Source organism: Nomascus leucogenys, chromosome 22a (assembly GCF_006542625.1).
Source record: "Nomascus leucogenys isolate Asia chromosome 22a, Asia_NLE_v1, whole genome shotgun sequence".
NCBI classification, from domain to species: Eukaryota; Metazoa; Chordata; class Mammalia; order Primates; family Hylobatidae; genus Nomascus; species Nomascus leucogenys.
Window position 1 is genome coordinate 133,232,768 of NC_044402.1, and position 20,283 is coordinate 133,253,050.

At 46.1% G+C, this 20,283-nt stretch overlaps 1 protein-coding gene across 6 annotated transcripts in view; it reads left to right on the forward strand.

Moving 5' to 3' along the window:
* Positions 1–10,510: 10,510 nt before the first annotated feature.
* Positions 10,511–20,283, forward strand: part of GIGYF2 (GRB10 interacting GYF protein 2) — a 164,448-nt gene continuing 154,675 nt past the window's right edge. For 2 of the 6 annotated variants that reach the window (XM_030803960.1, XM_030803966.1), the window contains exons 1-2: positions 10,511–10,596; positions 17,785–17,850. The gene's annotated coding sequence lies outside the window, so the exon portion shown is untranslated. Of the gene's footprint in view, positions 10,597–13,811; positions 13,882–17,784; positions 17,851–20,283 lie in introns of all 6 variants that reach the window. The other 4 variants (XM_030803961.1, XM_030803962.1, XM_030803963.1 and 1 more) reach the window with 4 other exon arrangements.

Sequence of the window (20,283 nt, forward strand, 5' to 3'; positions counted from 1 at the left end):
AAAAGAAAGAAAGCAGAGACAGCAGAGCTTGTGAGAATATCTTTCTCACTGGAATAGAGAGAGGTCACTCCCCAGGGCCCTCCTTTGACTGAGCAATAGGAAAAACAACACACCAATTAGTCTTGCCTAGGCCCTGGAGGCTGTGTGGTGTAATGGAATTTGGACTCCAACACTAGGCAAGTAACTGAACCTCACTGAGCCTCCGTTTCCTCACCTGTAAAATGGGAACGATGATGACCTACCTGGCAGATTCCATTCCTGCCATATATTTAGTGCTCAGGACACATGGATCCCCTCTCTCCCCTCCCTCCTCCACTACTGTAACTCTGTCTCCTCCTGAGCCTGAGTCTCTACAGTTAGGTCCAAGAGTCTCAGGCCAGGGTAGCCCAGAAGTGCTCAGTCCTGGCTGCTGTCTTGGCCACAAGTGCAGATGCCCACGGACCCATGTTCTCTGTTATTTTGAGACCCCTTTCCTGACCAGCCCAGGGGAATTTCTGCCCATCTGCTGGCTCACCTGCATGCTCCCGGCGGCTGCCAGTTACTGAATGTGGCCTGACAGCTGTGGTTTTGTCGCTGCTCAGGTTTCTCCTTGCTGACTCTGCCTGTCCACGAGGCCAGATGCTGGCACATCCCTGCCCACTTGGACTGACTGTACTGTACAAGAATGATGATTCCATAGCTGCCCTCTGCATCCTGTGATGGCAGTGGGGCTCTCGGGAGCCAATTCAGAATTCTACAATTTAGAAGGGCTGGGTGTGGTGTCTCATGCCTGTAATCCCAACAGTTTGGGAGGCCAAGGCAGGAGGATTGCTTGAGCCCACGACTTCAAGACCAGCCTGGCCAACACGGTGAAGCATCATTTCTACAAACAAATACAAAAAAAAATTTAGTGGGGCATGGTAGTGGGCACCTGTAGTCCCAGCTACAAGAGAGGCCGAGGCAGGAGGATTACTTGAGCCCACGACCTCGAGACCAGCCTGGCCAACACGGTGAAACCTCATTTCTACAAACAAATACAAAAAATTTAGTCGGGCATGGTGGTGGGCACCTGTAGTCCCAGCTACAAGGGAGGCCGAAGGAAGAGGATCACTTGAGCCTGGGAAGTCAAGACTGCAGTGATCTGAGATCACACTACCGCACTCCAGCCTGGGCGACAAAGCAAAATTCTACAACTTAGGGAGGTACTAAGGATGAGACCTCAGCAGGGGTCAATTTTTTGTTTTCCTTCACTCCTTCCCAAAACCAGTGGCTTTTGGCATTCTGCCATGGGGTGTTGAGCATGTACATTGCTGTTGCCATCTTGTTATTAGCAGTATTTTTTCTTTTTCTTTTTCTTTCTTTCTTTTTTTTTTTTTTTTTTTTGAGACAGGGACTCGCTCTGTTGCCCAGGTTGGAGTGCAGTGGCACAACCTCAGCTCACTGCAACATTCGTCTCCCAGGTTCAAGCAATTCTCATGCCTCAGCCTCCTGAATAGCTGGAACTACAGGTGCATGCCACCACATCCAGCTACTTTTTGTATTTTTGGTAGAAACGGGGTTTTATCATGTTGGCCAGCCTGGTCTTGAACTCCTGAGCTCAAGCAATCTGCCCACCTTGGCCTCCCAAAGTGCTGGGATTACAGGTGTGAGCCACTGCACCTGGCCTCTAATTTTCTTTACAGAGGCAATCAAGTTAAAGCTGTTGCCTTGTTGGTTTTTTACTTATTTTTATTTTTGTAGAGATAGAATCTTGCTCTGTCACTCAGGCTGGAGTACAGTGATGTGATCATAGCTCACTGCAGCCTCAAATTCCTGTACTCAAGCGATCCTCCCACTTCAGCCTCCGACTAGCTGGAACTATAGGCACAGGCCACCATGCTTGGCTAGCTGTTGCCTTTTTGAAGGGCAATTTAGTAGACTGTTAAAATTAAAAATTGTATTTGTATTAGTTATTTATGTTTATGTTAACAAATCACACCATGACTTAGTGGCTTAAAACAATGATTAATATTTATTATCTCACACAGTTTGGGGCCAGGAATTTAGAAGCAATTTGGCTGGGTAGTTGGTTTGGGCTCAGGGTCTCTCATGAGGCTGCAGTCAAAATGTCAGCTGAGGCTGCAGTCAAAATGTCAGCTGGGGCTACAGTCATCTGAAGGCTTGACTGAGCCTGGGAGGCCTGTTCCAACATGACTTACTCCTGTGATTGATGCTGGCTATTGGCAGGAGGCCTCAGTTGCCTGCCATGCGAACCTCTCCATGAGGCTGCTTGAGTACCCTCACAACATGGCAGCTGGCTTCCCCCAGAGCAAATGATACAAGAGAGTAAAGGGCAAGCCTTTTAAGACCTAGCTTCCTGAATCACACTCTGCTATTCTACTAGTTACATAGGTCAGCCCTATTGGCAAAAGTCATTAGGGGCCATCTCGGAGGCTGGCTACTTTGGAATCAGTCAGAGTTCTTAATTGCAAGTAACAGAATCTAAGCCAGACTGATTTAAGCAGAAAAGGAATTGATTGAAAAGACACGGAGGAGTCCCCAGAAGCACCAGCAGGGCTGGGGGGGTGCAGGCTAAGGAAGCAGGCAGGAGGCCAGGAGGCTGGGACAGCAGCCAAAAGCACACCATGGGAACCAGCTGCTGCCCTGGCTGACAAGCATGCCATGGTGTCCTGCTTCTTCAGGTCATTTACTCCACATCAGAGTCTGAGGCTGAGCCTAGTCACATGCCCACATGTCAGGGGTGGGACAGGGGAGCATCTGGGTTTTTTGTGTTCTGTAAGGCGAGGCAAGCTCTGCCAGCCACCAGGATTCTCATTTTCCACAAACATGGGAAAGAATTTCAGTATTTCAACTGAAAGTAATTCACTATTTCAGTTCAGCAGAACTGTCATAAAGAATGGCAGGTGTCCACTGCAGAGATACTCATGAGATTTGGCCGAGAAATTTATCCTATGGGTAAGTATAAAAATGAACAAGGATGTATTTAAGGGGATAGTCATTACAGTGTTGTTTGTAATAGCAAAAATACTGGAAAACAATCAGCATATCCATCAGCAGGGGATCGGTTCAGTATATTAGGGACATCCACGTAAGCGTGCACTGCTAGGCAGCCACTGAAAAAAACACGGATGCCACCAAGACATCTTGTTTCTTGGAAACAGGCCAGGAGCAGAACAGCACACATAGTAATGCACAGGTGTTTTGTTTTGTTTTGTTTTTTAGTTGGGAGGAATAAAGCCATGTGTATTAGTCCGTTCTCACGTTGCTATAAAGAACTACCTGAGGTTGGGTAAGTTATAAACAAAAGAGGTTTAATCGGCTCACGGTTCCACAGGCTATACAGGAATTATGGCTGGGGCAGGCCTCAGGAAACTTACAATCATGGAAGAAGGTGAAGGGGACGCCAGCACAAAGCAGGAAGTGCTACAGACTTTCAAACAACCAGGTCTCCTGAGGAGAGGACTCTATCATGAGAATAGCAAGGTGGAAGTCCACCTCCATGATTCAGTCACCTCCCACCAGGCCCCTCCTCCAATATTAGGAATTACAATTCAACATAAGATTTGGGTGGGGACACAGAGCCAAACCATATCACTAAGTCTCTACCCAAGTAGACTGTAAGCTTTACGAAGTGGGTGATCAGGTGGATTTGGGGGCAACCATTGAATCTCCAACACTTAGTGGTACTGAGAATGAAGGAAAATGCCATACTTGTTTTTTTGTTTGTTTGTTTTTGAGACAGAGTTTTGCTCTTGTTGCCCAGGCTAGACTGCAGTGGCATGATCTCGGCTCACCGCAACCTCCGCCTCCTGGGTTCAAGCCATTATCCTGCCTCAGCCTCCCGAGTAGCTGGGATTACAGGCATGCACCACCATGCCCAGCTAGGTTTTTTGTTGTTGTTGTTGTATTTTTAGTAGAGACAGAGTTTCTCCATGTTAGTCAGGCTGGTCTCGAACTCCCGACCTCAGGTGATCCACCCGCCTCGGCCTCCCAAAGTGCAGGCGTGTGAGCCACTGTGCCGAGCCTTTTTTTTTTTTTTCGCTCTGCTGCCCAGGCTGGTGTGCAGTGGCATAATCTCGGCTTACTGCAACCTCTGCCTCCCAGGTTGAAGTGATTCTCCTGCCTCAGCCTCCCGAATAGCTGGGATTACAGGTGCCTGCCACCACGCCCAGCTAATTTTTGTAATTTTAGTAGAGACGGGGTTTCATCATATTGGTCAGGCTGGTCTCGAACTCCTGACCTCAGGTGAGTCACCCACCTCGGCCTCCCAAAGTGCTGGGATTAAAAGCGTGAGCCACCGCGCCCGGCTGGAAAATGCCGTACTTGTTAATGCATGCAACATTTTTGGGGAGACCACACAAGAAATTGATGGAAGGAGAACCTGAGGGTGCTAGATAGGTCTTGATAGGTCTTGAGGCAGGGAGGATTTAAATTTTTTCCTTTATATGTTTTTGAACTCTAAAAACTATAAAACCATAAACATGTATTGCTTTAGTACTACAATGACTACTACAACCACCACCACCACTACCACAATTGTTAATAACAGTTAATAAAAAAGAGAGGGGGCTGGGCGCGGTGGCTCACGCCTGTAACCCCAGCACTTTGGGAGGCCAAGGCGGGCGAATCACCTGAGGTCAAGAGTTCGAGACCAGCCTGGCCAACATGGTGAAACCTTGTCTCTACTAAAAATACAAAAATTATCCAGGCACGGTGGCACACGCCTGTAATCCCAGCTACCAGGGAAGCTGAGGCAGGAGAATTGCTTGAACCCTGGAGGCGGAGGTTGCAGTGAGCAGAGATCGTGCCACTGCACTCCAGCCTGGGCAACAGAGTGAGACTCCATCTCAAAAATAAATAAATAATAAATTAAAAAGAGAGGGAATGTCTGACCACAAAGAAAACAAGAAGAGCAGTTGAACATGCATGTGGGAACCCTCTGGGACAGCAGAAATATGAAACCCTAAAGAAGGAAAATACTCAGATAAAAATTAATAACATTTTGGGATGCATCATGTGACATTAGGTGAAATGATACATTTATTGTATTCCAAGGTTTTCAAAAAAATGATTTAATGTCTTGTACATTCAGAGGTTGGAAATGAGAAAAGAATTAAAAATATGCAATTACTTTTATAATAAAAAAGTTTTTCAAACATAAAAATAGATTTCTTTTCATAGTTACTGTCTGCATAGCCTTTCTTGTTTGTTCAGTTCTCTGGTATAATTATCTTTTTTTTTCCACCCAGGCTGGAGTACAGTGGCATAATCATAGCTCACTACAGCATCAAACTCCTGGACTCAAAAGATCCTTCCACCTCAGCCTCCCAAGTAGCTGAAACTACAGGTGTGTTCCACCACACCCGGCTAATTGAAAAACATTCTCTTTATTTATTAAGAGACAGTCTTGCTCCGTTGCCCAGGCTGGAGTGCAGTCGCATGATCTCGGCTCACTGCAACCTTCGCCTCCCAGGTTCAAGCGATTCTCACGCCTCGGCCCCCAAGTAGCTGGGATTACAGGCTCGCACCACCATGCCTGGCTAATTTTTGTATTTTTAGGAGAGACGGGGTTTCACCATGTTGGCCAGGCTGGTCTCAAACTCCTGGCCTCACTAAGTGCTGGGATTATAGGAGTGAGCCACTGCGCCTGGTCTAAAAACATTTTTTTTTTTTAGAGATGAGGTCTTACTATGTTGCCCACACTGGTCGGGAACTCCTGGCCTCAAGCAGTCCTCCTGCCTCAGCCTCTCAAGTAGCTGGCATTACAGGTGCGAGCCATCTGCACCAAGCATGGGGAACACAGTTCAATCCATAACAATGATGTTCCAGCTACTGTTGCTGTGAACAAATTACCCCAAAACACGGTGGCTTAAAACACCCATTTTATGATGCTGACGGATTTGGTGGATCAGGAATTCAGAGAAGGCACAGTAGGGATGCTTGTCCCTGCTTCATGATGTCTTAGGCTTTGACGTCTGGGGGTGACTAGACAGCTCAGGGCTGGGATCACCTGGTGAGATTTTTCACTCAGACGTCTGGTTGTTGATGCTGTCAGCTGGGACCTCAGTTGGGAATATTGATGGGACAACAATGTGGGCCTCTCCATGTGGTTTATGCTTCAGGCAGCTTCAGGGACTGCCAAACTGTTTTTGCTTCAAACAAGACTGTTTCAGGAAGCAAGGTGAAAGGCATATCACCTCTTATGATCTAGCACTGAAGTCATGTCATTTTACTTCTACCACTTTCTATTGGTAGTAGGGTCCAATGGACTGGGAATTAGACTGTACCTCTAGAAAGGATAGTGAAGGTGCTAGAAAAGTATGTCAAATGGAAGATATTGTTGCAGCCATCTTTAGAAAAATACAATCTGTTACAGGTGATGATCCCTGGCAATTTTTTTTTTTGAGACAGGATCTTGCTGTGCTGCCCAGGGTGGAGTGCAGTGGTGTGATCCCAGCTCACTGCAGCCCTGACCTCCCAGGCTCAAGCAATCCTCCCGCCTCAGCCTCCCAAAGTGCTGGGATTATAGGTGTGAGCCACCTCGCCCAGCTATGTGCTCATGACAAATTAAATTTGTTTTGGATTAAACTCCTTACCCTCCTCCCATCCTCAAATGATCTATTATTCTCAACTTCTGTTTCTATCAATGGTGTACTACAGCTAAAACTTTGTTATCCCCGACAAAAGCATGCATCAGTCTACTGTTGTAATTTAATACCACTATTTAGTGAAACACTGGAAAGACAGAGTTACTAAAAGGAGAAAAGGAAAGCACCCTTCCTAAAGAGTAGATAATCAAGAATCAATTGGGTTTTATTGGTGTTTGTTGAGCATTTACTGTGTGTCAGGGCAACACCAGCTGCAGAGGTTGCTGGGTGGAATAATGCAGCACTCACAATGGTTAAAAGCTGGGATTTTCTTCAGCTTTTTTTTTTTTTTTTTTTTTTTTTTTGAGACAGGGTCTCACTCTGTCACCCAGGCTGGAGTGCAGTGGCACACAATCTCAGTTCACTGCAACCTCTGCTTCCCAGGCTCGAGTGATCCTCCCACCTCAGCCTCCCAAGTAGCTGGAACTACAGTTCTACATTATCATGCCCAGCTGCTTTTTTTTTTTTTTTTTCAAACGGAGTCTTGCTCTGTCGCCCAGGCTGGAGTGCAGTGGCGCAATCTCGGCTCACTGCAAGCTCCGCCTCCCGGATTCACGCCATTCTCCTGCCTCAGCCTCTCCGAGTAGCTGGGACTACAGGCGCCCGCCACCACGCCCGGCTAATTTTTTGTATTTTTTAGTAGAGACGGGGTTTCACCATGGTCTTGATCTCCTTATCTCGTGATCCGCCCATCTCGGCCTCCCAAAGTGCTGGGATTACAAAGGTGAGCCACCGCGCCCGGCTTTGCCCAGCTACTTTTTTTTTGTATTTTTAGTAGAGATGGGGTTTCGCCACGTTGGCCAGGCTGGTCTTGAACTCCTGAACTCAGGTGATTCGACTGCCTCAGCCTCCCAAAGTGCTGGTATTACAGGCGTGAGCCATCGTGCCTGGCCACTTGTATATATTTGTCTCAAGTTGCAGAACTGTGCACTAAAAATGCTAAATTTTATTGTGTGGGAATTATATCTTAATTTAAAAAATATATGTATAGGCAAGGTACAGGTGGCATGGCATCAGAGAGGTGGCATGACAAGTTGGTTAGGGACATGTGCTCTGCAATCAGCCAGTCTGGGCTTGGAAATCCTGGTTGAGATTTGGATATGGTAAGCACTTCTCTCAGAAGCCTGGTTGGATTGTTCCATAGCGCTCTTACTAGGATCACAAGAGAGTGCAAGGAAAGCATTTAATGAGGTGGTCAGTACATAACAAATATTAGTATTACTTTTTTCCTTAAAAATAACAACTCAAGGGGTAAATTCTTTGGTCTAATGGAGGCACAGAGGCAGTAACACATGGACTGGCAGGAGTTGCAGGTTGGGGAGAAGTGGGGTAAGTGTTGGGAATGGCATTGCAGCAGGATGGAACAGCATGTGCAAAGGCTAAAACATAATGTCATGTTTACGAATCTTTTAACATGGGCCTATCTGGAGCACTTAGTTCAGGGGGAAGATCAAGGAGAGGAGAACAACATGGATGATGGTAGAGTTCTTTTTGATTGTTTGTTTTAGAGACAGCGTCTTGCTCTTTTGCCCAGGCTGGAGTGCAGTGGCATGATCATAGCTCATTGCAGCTTTGTATTCCTGGGCTGGTGATCCTCAGCCTCCCAAGTAGCTAGGACTGCAGGTGCATGCCACCACACCTGGCTAATTATTATTTATTTATTTTTTTTGGAAATGGGATCTCTCTCTGTTTTCCCAAGCTATGGGGGTAGAATTCTGCAGAATGGGACTGTGAAGGGCTCCTTTGAGTTTCTGTATTTCTAACAAGTCTCCACGTGATGTTGATGCTGCTGTACCACTTCGAGCAGTAAGGGTATAAAAGTCAAAGGAAGAAAGTGTTTCAGGAGGCCGGGAGCAGTGGCTCATGCCTGTAATCCCAGCACTTTGGGAGGCCGAGGTGGGCGGATCACCTGAGGTCAGGAGTTCAAGACCATCCTGACCAATATGGAGAAACCCCGTCTCTACTAAAAATACAAAATTAGCCGGGCGTGGTGGCACATGCCTGTAATCCCAGCTACTTGGGAGGGTGAGGCAGGAGAATCGCTTGAACCTGGGGGGCGGAGGTTGCGGTGAGCGGAGATCACGCCATTGCACTCCAGCCTGGGCAACAAGAGCAAAATTCTGTCTCAAAAAAAAAAAAAAAAAAAAAAAAAAAAGAAAGTATTTTAGAAAGTAGGAAGTGGTCAATCATATTGAAGACAGGGAAACACGAAGTCAAGATGAGGACTGAAAGACTCCAATTATCAACCTGTAGGATGGGGTGTTCTTAGGGCAAGCAATAGGCAGATAGGAAAGGACAGAAGATGTGGTTGATGATCGCATGCCAGGTGTGGAAATGGAGAAAGTGCATATAAACAATTCTTTGGTGCAGCCTGGCTTTGAAAGGGAACAGGGTCGCAGGAGGGAGAATTGGAAGTTTTTTGTTTGTTTGTTTGTTTGTTTCGAGACGGATTTTCACTCTTGTTGCCCAGGCTGGAGTGCAGTGGCGCGATCTTGGCTCACCGCAATCTCCGCCTCCCGGGTTCAAGCGATTCTCCTGCCTCAGCCACTCGAGTAGCTGGGATTACAGGCATGCGCCACCACGCTCGGCTAATTTTGTATTTTTAGTAGAGACGGGGTTTCTCCATGTTGGTCAGGCTGGTCTCAAACTCCCGACCTCAGGTGATCCGCTGCCTCGGCCTCCCAAAGTGCTGGGATTACAGGCGTGAGCCACCGTGCCCGGCCGAGAATTGAAGGTTTTTTTTTTGTTTTAGACGGAGTCTTGCTCTGTCGCCAGGCTGGAGTGCAATGGCGCGATCTCGGCTCACTGCGACGTCCGCCTCCCCGGTTCAAGCGATTCTCCTGCCTCAGCCTCCTGACTAGCTGCGACTGCAGGTGCGTGCCACCACGCCCGGCTAATTTTTTTTTTTTTTTTTTTAATTTTTAGTAGAAACGGGATTTCACCGTGTTAGCCAGGATGGTCTGGTCTCGATCTCCTGACCTCGTGATCCGCCCACCTCCGCCTCCCAAAGTGCTGAGATCACAGGTGTGAGCCACTGCGCCCGGCATGAGAATTGGAGTTTTTAACATTCCATTTTAAGATGGCAGACACAAGTAATCTTTAAAGCTGACAGGAAGGATCCTGTAGGAAGGAAGAAGTTGGAGACACAGGCAAGAATGGGATGCCTAAGGATAGAGTTGCTAGATTTAGCAAACCCAGGACGCCCAGTTAAATTTGAATTTCAGAAAACGAACAGTTTTTCAGTGTGTGCCCCAAATATTGCTGGGTGTCTTGTATTTTATCTGTCAATTCCAAACTAATTCATCTCTAGGTGAAAGGGTTATAGCCCCAGATGTCCTAGGAAGGAATCAGAGCTCTCCAGTCCTTCCCAGCTGTCCCAGTACAACACTCTGGAATGAATTCCCAGTTCTACCAGAACTGTTAACAAGTAGAGAAACTGCTTTGAATTTCAGCTTTTGCGGCTTTCCCATTCGCTCTAGGATGGCAACTGGGAAGAAAAATGCCAGACTAAAAGCTGTGGAAAAGTTCTAATTTGAAAAACCAGCCCGCAAGTGATGCAGAGGCTTTTGAACTGCAAAAGAGCTCTGGGCGTACAGGACAGTGAGTCACAGGGTGCCTGGTCCGGGCCCAACCCTGGACACCAACTCCACTCAACTCAAAGGCAGGTACCCGGCTGCTGCCAAGGGGTCAGCGGGAGCCTGCGCACTGCCACGGCCCCGCCCTCTTCCAACCTTTCATCCGGGTCTCGGGCAGGGGCGTGTCTGGGCAGAGGGGCGGGTGGCGGCGGAAAGGAAGGATGTCGTGGGAGACTGGAGAGTGGGGAGGGAAGCGGGAAGGGGCGGGGGCGGAGCAGGGGGCGTGGCGGAGCGAGCGCGTGGTCACGTGACGTGCGTGGCGACGTGTCGGCCATCTTGTGTTGTTGAGGCTGAGGACTGACTTGGGTTCTGAGACTCCCTGTCCCGGACCGCAGGTAACCAGCCATTCCGTGTCGCTCCCCTGCCCGGCTCTGTCCCGCGTCCCGGCCCCGCCGCCGCGTCCCGGGCCGCCTGTGCCTCCGGTCCGCGCTCGCGTCCCTGCCCCTTCTGCCCGAGCCGGCCCGGCCGCATGGACACCCACAGGCCGCTCCGGCCGGCTTGGGCCGTCAGGCGACGGGACGGGTCAGGTGCAGGGCCGGAGGGAGCCTCCTCCTGGGCGAGGGACGCTGAGGGCCCTGGCGCGTCACGGCCGCTGGGAGCCGAGGAACCCCTAGGCCAGGGCCTCTTGGCATTGCGAGGGGAGCCGAACAAGGCAGGAGGGTTGTGAGGTGGGCAGTGTCAGGCCAGCTTGCTCGGAGCCGGAGGGCTCGCCTTCCTCTGCCGGCTTCTCCGGGCCAGACACCCGCCCAGCCTCGGGGTGCTCCGGTAACAGCTGCTGCGGCCAGACAGCTGCTCCTGCTGGCTCTCCTGTCCACACCTGGCCCCTGGGAGGTGCGCTCCTGCCTTCCCCACAGAGCATCTGGGCGGAGGAGACTCCTTCTGTGGCGAGAGTACTGGGTCTGGACCAGGCCTGAGGCGAGGTGCAGCCACCATGATCGGAACCTTGGGACCGAGGCTGGGAAAGTAGAGCCCATGGCAGCCTTGGGGACCCAAATGTTCACATCAGGTCGAAATGGGCATTAGCCTTAAGTGTCAGCAGTTTCCAAAAGCACTCTGAATTCTTGTTTTGGGACTGAAACATAAATCAAGCGAACAGGGAATGGGGGCATGAAAGAAGCGGAGCATATGACCGTGTTTGGGAAGCAATAACGTTGCTTTGCAGTTAATTATCTAGTACTGTGTTTTTTATTTTGTTGTTTTCATTTTCCTGCAAGTCAAAGCACTTAAGCACACGTAGTCTCTCTGTAAGAAAGGTAAGTATTCCAGTTTAACTTGCAAGAAATTGAGTATGGGGCCAGAAGCGGTGAACAGCTTCCTTTCTAGAGCTACATACCTTGAATTAAGGCAGTTTTGATTCCCAATGTTGTGCCTGGGGAAGGCATTCTTTCCTTATATAGTATTTCCTTTTTAGAATCAAATGACTTCCTAGATTAGAAAAAAAAATTTTGTCATTCTTTCTGTATATTAATTTTGATCCTTCTAATATTTGTAGCTTTGGCCTTACAGATTTTGTCCATTTTGCCTAGAACACAAATACTTTCTCTTATTCGTTGATGGTTTTACGTGTTTTACTCGTTGGTATAGCAGTTTCTGATGTGCTCAAACTGGAATATGTAGTTTGCTTTTACATCAGATGTTGACATCAGAAGAGGACACTAGAAAAGTATTTAAAAGTGGCACGTAACTGGAAAAATGTCACATGATGTTTCTTTCGAAATTTAACATGAAGGAATACACTGGTGATGGTAGTGATTCACCAGAAAGGAGAGGGCTTCATGCCTTTTTGATACCTGACAGTATCTGAGAGTCTTGAGGCTCGGGAGGGAGAAGGGACCATGTGCTTCCATTCATTTGTTTATTCATTCATACATTCATTTATTTGACAGATACCGTATTGAGCACTTAATACACCGTTATGCACTGGGAGCAAAACAGACCAAACAATTCCTGTCTGTATGGAATTCATTTCTAGACAGATAAATAGGTAAAATACTTGATGTAGTAGTAAGTGATGTGAAAGAAAAAAAATGAGTCAGGGAGATAGAATAATAGGGATTTGGGGAGGGGTTAATTTTAAGTGTCCTGAGAAGGCCTCATGGAGAAGCTAACACTGGAGGAAGAACCCAACAGAGGTGAAGGTGCTGTTTCTTTAGCTATACTGGGGTAAAAGTGCTCTAGGCTAGGGAGCAGCAAGAGCAAAGACTCAGAGACAAAAACTTAGTTGGGAGCGACTCAGGAGTAGACTGGGAAAAGTATGGAGGCTAGCCTAGGCTGAGAGGCAAGGGCGAGTGGGAGACTGGTGGGAGATGTGTGTACTTACTCTTTGGTACTAAGATGAGATGGATTATTTGCTATCCTGAATTCTTTTTTCTTATCTCTTGTGATTCTTGGAAAGGGAAATCAGATTCCGGAGATTTGGGCCCGCAGCCAGCCTCCCCAACCCCCTTAACTCCCCTCCCCATCCGCTAATTTGGAAAAATTTAGGATGCTCAATATTTCAGGAAATTATAATGAATTGTCTTTCTCAAAAGTAAACGTTTTAAAATAAGATTGATGATAAACTGCTTGAAAGTACTTTTCAAAAGCAATTGCTTTACAAGAAGGAGGCTCTATGGAGATTTCAGGATATTTCAGAAAATGTAGGGAAATGAGAAATTTTCCTTTCACATTTAGACACATGATTAAGGAACATAACCAGGAAGAAAGGTGGAAACAGTGTATTAACTCAAATTATCCTTAATCTGGTTAGTAAAGAATTTCTCTTAATACTGTGCTGTCCAGCCTGGAGACTCTTCTGGAGACTCTTCTTCATATGTGTATCCTTTACATTTTACACGTGTAGAACTTTTTGTGCTGAGTTTTTTATTCCTCCGCTTTTACCTTTCAGACTAGTTCTGTAGTCTGATACTTAATAGACATATTTTTTTGCAAAAAACATTTTCTGATTTCCTTCCAGTTTATCTCCGTATTCTTTTTACTGAGCTTTCATAAATGTCCTCTTTCATTTTAGTTCAGCTGAGGAATTTTAATATTTTGGTTTTGAAATGCTTTTGCTGGTGAGATGCATATGTGAAAAACACTTTGGAGTAGGTTTGCCTCAAAATCATGAGAAGATGGAAATTACAAGGTCAGTGTGTGAATGCAACTCCTTGGCTAAAAGGGAGGCATAGTGATGGTAATGATGAGGTAGTGTTTTAACTAATTGCCTTTCTCCCTCTTGTTTTTCTATTGTGTTTTTGAAATGACATTTCCAAATTATAATGTCTTTGATGTCATATCAGCTCATTTGTTTTCATGACTCTGCATTTTAATATTCCATATGTCTATTCTCTTTTTGTTGACCTTCACATTGGAAGATGACACTATTGATAGTGATTGCTATCTGGGAGAACCTTTTTGGGTAAAAAGATTACTACTGTCGCTTTTATGATTGCCCTTCTATAGGATCTTTGACTTGTGCCATTTTCAAATTCTGACTTTGTTTGCAGTTCCCCATTAGCCCCTGCTGATTAAATTTTCCATACTTTCTGTTTTATTCTATTTCTTATAGATTATAGTGGGACCAGTCTCATTAGGTTGAATCTACAGCCTATGTTGGTGTTAACCCAGGTCTCTTAGAGGCAAGTTAAATGTCCATTTTCCTTCAGTTTAAATTACCATGGCATATTGTTTGGTCATTGTTGTAAAAGTCTGAACTCAAGCTTTTTTTCACTGCTTGACTCCCACTAGGGTTTTATGGTGATAAAGTCCTATGGTTTTTGCGTGGGAGAGTATTTAAGAATAAAAGGAAAAATATATAAAATGAAAAAGAAATAGAAGTTTAAAATAAGGTAAAAAAGTCCTAGAGTTTCCATTCATTTTTAGTGCTTTGAAAAATTACATCTCTTTAAAACTAGAGATTTTTATTTCATGTATAAACTTGCTTATAGTTAGCATTGCAGTGTTTCTTGACCAAATATTGTTTTTACATTTTATTCATGCTCTCCGATGAATGAGAAATATACTAAATTAATTATGTAGGAATGTAAAGTGATACCTTTATTGAATTGTCTATAGTTTTATGTGAGGTTGAAAGCAGAGAGGTTTGAAAAACAAAGATTGTTCTCTTAATTGACCAAACTTCATTTTATAAAAATATTTCAAAGTATTACATACTTACCTACTTTAAATAAGGAACACAATTTTCTTGTTAACTATGGGGTTTCATTAAGCTTAATTATTATTATTATTTGAGATGGAATCTCACTGTGTTGCTCAGGCTGCAGTGCAGCGGCCTGATCTCGGCTCACTACAGCCTGTGATAGAGCAAGACCCTGTCTCCTGGGGGGTTGAGGTTGCAGTGAGCCGTGATTGCACCACTGCGCTCCAGCATAGGTGATAGAGCAAGACTCTCTCCAAAAAAGACGGTCTTGCTTTGTCACCGAGACTGGAGGGCAGTGGTGCAATCACCGCTGACTGTAACCTCAACTTCCCAGGCTCAAGCCATCCTCTCATCTCAGCCTCCTAAGTAGCTGGGATTATAGGTCCATGCCACCACATCTGGCCAATATTTTTTGTAGAGATGGGGTCTCACTATGTTGCCTAGGCTGGTCTTAAACTTCTGGTCTCAAGTGATACTCCTGCGTTAGCTTCCCAAAGTGTTGAGATTATAGGCATGAGCCACTGTGCCCCACCAAGAATGCAATTTGAGAAAGTCACATCCACTTCTGATTTAATTTTGCAAAAAAAGTAGCCATGTTGTAATGTCCAAAGGTCATCCAACTTTACCCACTGAACTGTGTAATTTTTTTTTTCCTTGGTTCAACATTTTTATTAATTTTTTGCACACAAAACAATAAACATTTTCTAAAAATACATACAAACAAAAAGATGCATATCAAACATATTAGGAAGGTTGCACATGGGGAATAGAAATGGGGGGTGGGAATTAAAATAAATGAGAGAGGGACTTTGTATGGATCAATGATGATAACTCAATCCTCTATGTCTTTGACAAAGAAGAAGGAGAAGGAAGAGGAAGAAAAAGAAAGTGGGATAAAGGATCAGAAAGGGAGGAAAATAGAAAAAATTAGAGTATGACTCCAGGGTAGACCTGTTTTGTTGTTGCTGGGTTGGTTGGTTGATTTGTCTGTTGTATTTTTCATGTTTTGCCATGTTGGCCAGGCTGATCTCGAACTCCTAGCCTTCAGTGATCAACCCGCCTCGGCCTCCCAGAGTGCTGGGACTACAGGCGTGAGCCACCACGTCCAGCCCCCACATTGCATCTGGCCTCCGTGGTAGACCTCCCAGACGGGGCGGCCGGGCAGAGGCGCTCCTCACTTCCCATACAGGGCGGCCGGGCAGAGGCGCTCCTCACTTCCCAGACGGGGCGGCCGGGCAGAGACGCTCCTCACTTCCTAGACGGGGTGGCGGCCGGGCAGAGGGGCTCCTCACTTCCCGGACGATGGGCGGCCAGGCAGAGGTGCTCCTCACTTCCCAGATGATGGGCGGCCGGGCAGAGGCGCTCCTCACTTCCCAGACGGGGTGGCCGGGCAAAGATGCTCCTCACTTCTTCCTAAATGGGGCGGCCGGGCAGAGGCGCTCCTCACATCCCAGATGGGGCGGCCGGGCAGAGGCGCTCCTCACTTCCCAGACGATGGGCAGCCGGGCAGAGATGCTCCTCACTTCCCAGACGGGTCGGCGGCTGGGCAGAGACTGCAATCCTAGCACCCTGGGAGGCCAAGGCAGGCGGCTGGGAGGCGGAGGCTGCAGTGAGCCAAGACCACGCCACTGCACTCCAGCCCGGGCAACACCGAGCACCGAGTGAGCGAGACTCTGTCTGCAGTCCCAGCACCTCGGGAGGCCGAGGCGGCCAGACCACTGGAGGTCAGGAGCTGGAGACCAGCCTGGCCATCATGGCGAAACCCCAACTGTGTAATTTTTTAAGGGCAGGAGGAAAGGGAAGGAGAAATGGATAATAAACTCTTCTATGGCAGGGTGCAGTAGTTTACACCTATAATCCCAGCGCTTTGGGAGGCTGAGGTAGGGGGATCACTTGAGCCCAGGAGTTTGAGACCAGCCAGGGCAACATAAGAGAGACCCCTATCTCTAAAAAAGATTTTAAAAAAATTAGCTAAGTATGGTGGTGCACGCCTATGGTCCCAGCTACTCAGGAGGCTAAGCCCAGGAGGTCAAGGCTACAGTGACCTCTGATTGTACCACTACACTCCAGCCGAGGGAACAAAGCAAGACCCCATTTTGAAAATAACTGGCCGGGTGCAGTGGCTCATGCCTGTAATCCCAGCACTCTGGGAGGCCGAGGTGGGCGGATCACTTGATGTCAGGAATTCGAGACCAGCCTGGCCAACATGGCGAAACCCTGTGTCTACTAAAAATACAAATATTAGCCGGGCATGGTGGTGCACACTTATAATCCTAGCTTCTCGGGAGGCTGAGGCAGGAGACTTGCTTGAACCTGGGAGGTGGAGGTTGCCTTGAGCCGAGATCGTGCCACTGCACTCCAGCCTGGGCAACAGAGCGAGACTGTGTCTCAAAAAAAAAAAAAAAAGAAAAAATATCTCTGTCTCTATCTAGTTGCTTTCCTGTAGTTAATGGAATTGTCAACTTTAATTAATTATTGTTCTTTGACTTGTTAGTAGCAGTAAAGCATCATTTGATTTTAGCCGAGAAACTGCTTAAGATACTATACTTCAATTCACTCGTCACTTGGAATATCACCAACTTGTGGATTTTTAAGATACTGCCCCAACAGAGCATTAAAGGCAGGTTGTGATTTTGCAACTGAAAGCACACTTGGAGCTTTGATCCCTGGACATTTTGGCAATGATCATATTTCTCAGGGCTCAGTGATTATTTGCATAGGATGTGTATTGCTGTGATGCGGCTTTTGTTTTTCTGTTAGATATATATATTTTTGAGATAAGGTCTCTGTCACCCAGGCTGGAGTGCAGTGGCGCAGTTGCAGCTCACTGCAGCTTTGTCCTCCCTGGGCTCAGGTGATCCTCCTACTTCAGCCTCCCGAGTAGCTGGGACTACGGGCATGCGCCAACATGCCTGGCTAATTTTTGTAGAGGTGGGGTTTTGCCATGTTGCCCAGGCTGGTGTTGAACTCCTGGGCTCAATCGATCACCTGCCTTGGCCTTCCAAAGTGTTAGGATTACAGGCATGACCCACTGTGCCTGGCAGTAGGTTTTAAAAGTTAATACCAAGTCCCTATAATGGGGTTTTGAATGAAAACCCCAAATAATCACTTCCCTGAAACCCCATGGTGGTCTTCATTTGACAGCCTTCATAAGAATCACTTAGGACTTTTGTTAAAAAATATAGTTTTCAGTCCCACTGTAGAACTACTGAGACTTTCTAGATGTTAGGGAATCTAGTTTATAAATACACCAGGTGATCTACTCTTTTAAACAGGTTTGGAAGCCATTTTCTGCAAAATACATTTATGATGAAAAATTGTACTTTTAAAGTTTCCTAAGAGGTTGCTGGGTGATTTATATTAATATTTTTATTATTTACAGTGTTAAAAGGATCTGAACAAAGTCTGCTCAAATCTCCTGCTGTGAACCAGCAGAATTTTTGAACAGGTAAGTGTGGAAGGGAAGCACAAAGCCTGAGGGCTTTTGCAAATAGGTAATTTCTGCTTTTAGGTTTTAGTTATTTTTACCCTATTATTTCTCCTGAGGTTTTGGGTAGTGAGTAGAAACTTCTTCCCTGGTGCCTGTTAGATCCTTTATGAACAGTAAGAGTAACATACCCTTTCTGCATTGATCCTGGTGTGAATTTGTGTCTTAAACTGTCATAATAATTTTTTGTTGGCAAGAAACAAGGAGGAATGCTTTGGAGGCAGGAGTACTGTAAAGAACCAAAGAGCAGTTGACTTCATGAGGGACGTGAACCAGAAACTGGGAGGCTTTCAGGAGCCATAGTGCTTGTAGATAGCACTTTTCTACCAGCTGGCCAGTGTCCTCTCTTGTCTCTTTTTGTCCTGCTTTAATTGTATTTGTGCAGTCTAACCTTTTCTGCTTTAACAAACACAAACTCATGGTAGCAAATGGCCACTTAATTCTTGGAGCCACATATGAACTTAGGCTCTAGTGCCAGTAGCCAATTGATTGCTAGCACAGTGTTCACATTTCAGATTCTTGGGAGGGGGAAATTTGGCTGGTTGAACTTGGTTCAGTTCTCTGTCATTGATCAAATTAGTTGTGGACATAGGGTTGGAGTCTAGAATTGCAAGCACAGTTAGCTGAAAGGTCCCACTCCTAATGGTTGGGGCAGGTCTCAGAGAAGGTAGAATGGTGACTATTCTAGGTGGACTCCAGAGAAGCTTCTGGACATTTTTCCTTTTCTTGCATTCTAGAAAATTATCCTGTGTATAGCTCTGCAGTTTCGATTTATCTGTTGTAAAGAGTTAACATACATGCCTATCTGTCTTTTGGTGAACGAGGCCAGTAGGTCTCACCAAGCATTCTTGTTGAAATTTATTAGTGCTGTTTTTTGTTTGTTTGTTTGTTTTTTAGACAGAGTCTTGCTCTGTCGCCTGGGCTAGAGTACAGTGGCATGATGTCAGCTCACTGCAGCTTCTGCCTCCCAGGTTCAAGTGATTCTCGTGCCTCAGCCTGCTGAGTAGCTGAGATTACAGGTATTCGCCACCACACCCAGCTAATTTTTAGTAGAAATGGGGTTTTGACATGTTGGCCAGGCTGGTCTTGAACTTCTAGGCTCAAGTGATCCACCTGCCTTGGCCTCCCAAAGTGCTGGGATTACAGGTGTGAGCCACCACACATGGACTTCTTAGTGCAGTTTTTAAACAAAAATTCTTGGTTTTGGAGGTTCAGAGGAGTGGCTGGGTAAAGGTTTAGCTAGCAGACGTAAGCAAAGGAGAAGTTTCATGTGGAAAAATTCATTGGTTATTTCCATTGATTGTTTTTTATAAATGTTAACTTCTGGATATTTTTTATAGTATTAAGCTACACTTGAGTATTAGGAAGCCATATAGAATTCGAAACGTCCAACTTCATAGACTGTATTCACATTATTAGAGTAGTAATGGGGACCGTTACTTTTGGGAAAGGATCAGTGAGACAGTGTAAACTTTTGAAATAATAGATTTTTGTATTCCAGAATTATTAGATAATACTGAAGCAAACTTTTTTAATGGAACATTTTGAAGTCCTGTGTATTTTTTTAATTTTTTTATTTTTGTTGAGATGGAGTTTCACTCTTGTTGCCGAGGCTGGAGCACAATGGCGTGATCTCGGCTCACCGCACCCTCCGCCTCCCGGGCTTAAGCAGTTCTCCTGCCTCAGCCTCCTGAGTAGCTGGGATTACAGGCACGCGCCACCACACCCCGCTAATTTTGTATTTTTAGTAGAGACAGGGTTTCTCCATGTTAGTCAGGCAGGTCTTAAATTCCCGACCTCAGGTTATCCGCCCGCCTCGGCCTGCCAAAGTACTGGGATTACAGGCGTGAGCCACCGTGCGTGGCCTTTATTTTTATGTTTTGAGATGGAGTTTCACTCTTGTTGCCCAGGCTGGAGTGCAATGGCACTATCTTGGCTCACTGCAACCTCTGCTTCCTGGGTTCAAGCGATTCTCCTGCCTCAGACTCCTGAGTAGCTGGGATTACAGGTGTGTGCAACCACACCCGGCTAATTTTTTGTATTTTTAGTAGAGACAGAGTTTCACCATGTTTGCCAGGCTGGTCTCGAACTCCCGACCTCAGGTGATCCACCTACCTCAGCTTCCCAAAGTGCTGGGATTACAGGCATGTGCCACCGCACCCAGCTCGTTTATTATTGTTTGTAGCTCATATATACTTGGTGACATCTAATTGCTTAACTAATATTTCCTTACTTACATTTTCCTATATTATTATGTCTAGATTTTTGATGCAAAGGCTAGGAATTAATAAAAGTGATTTATTAATGAGCGATATGTCTAATGACATCCCACAGATGTGACTTATGTTACTTTTTTTCAGCCAGGGTTGTTTTTAGCAGATTGTAGCTGAATTC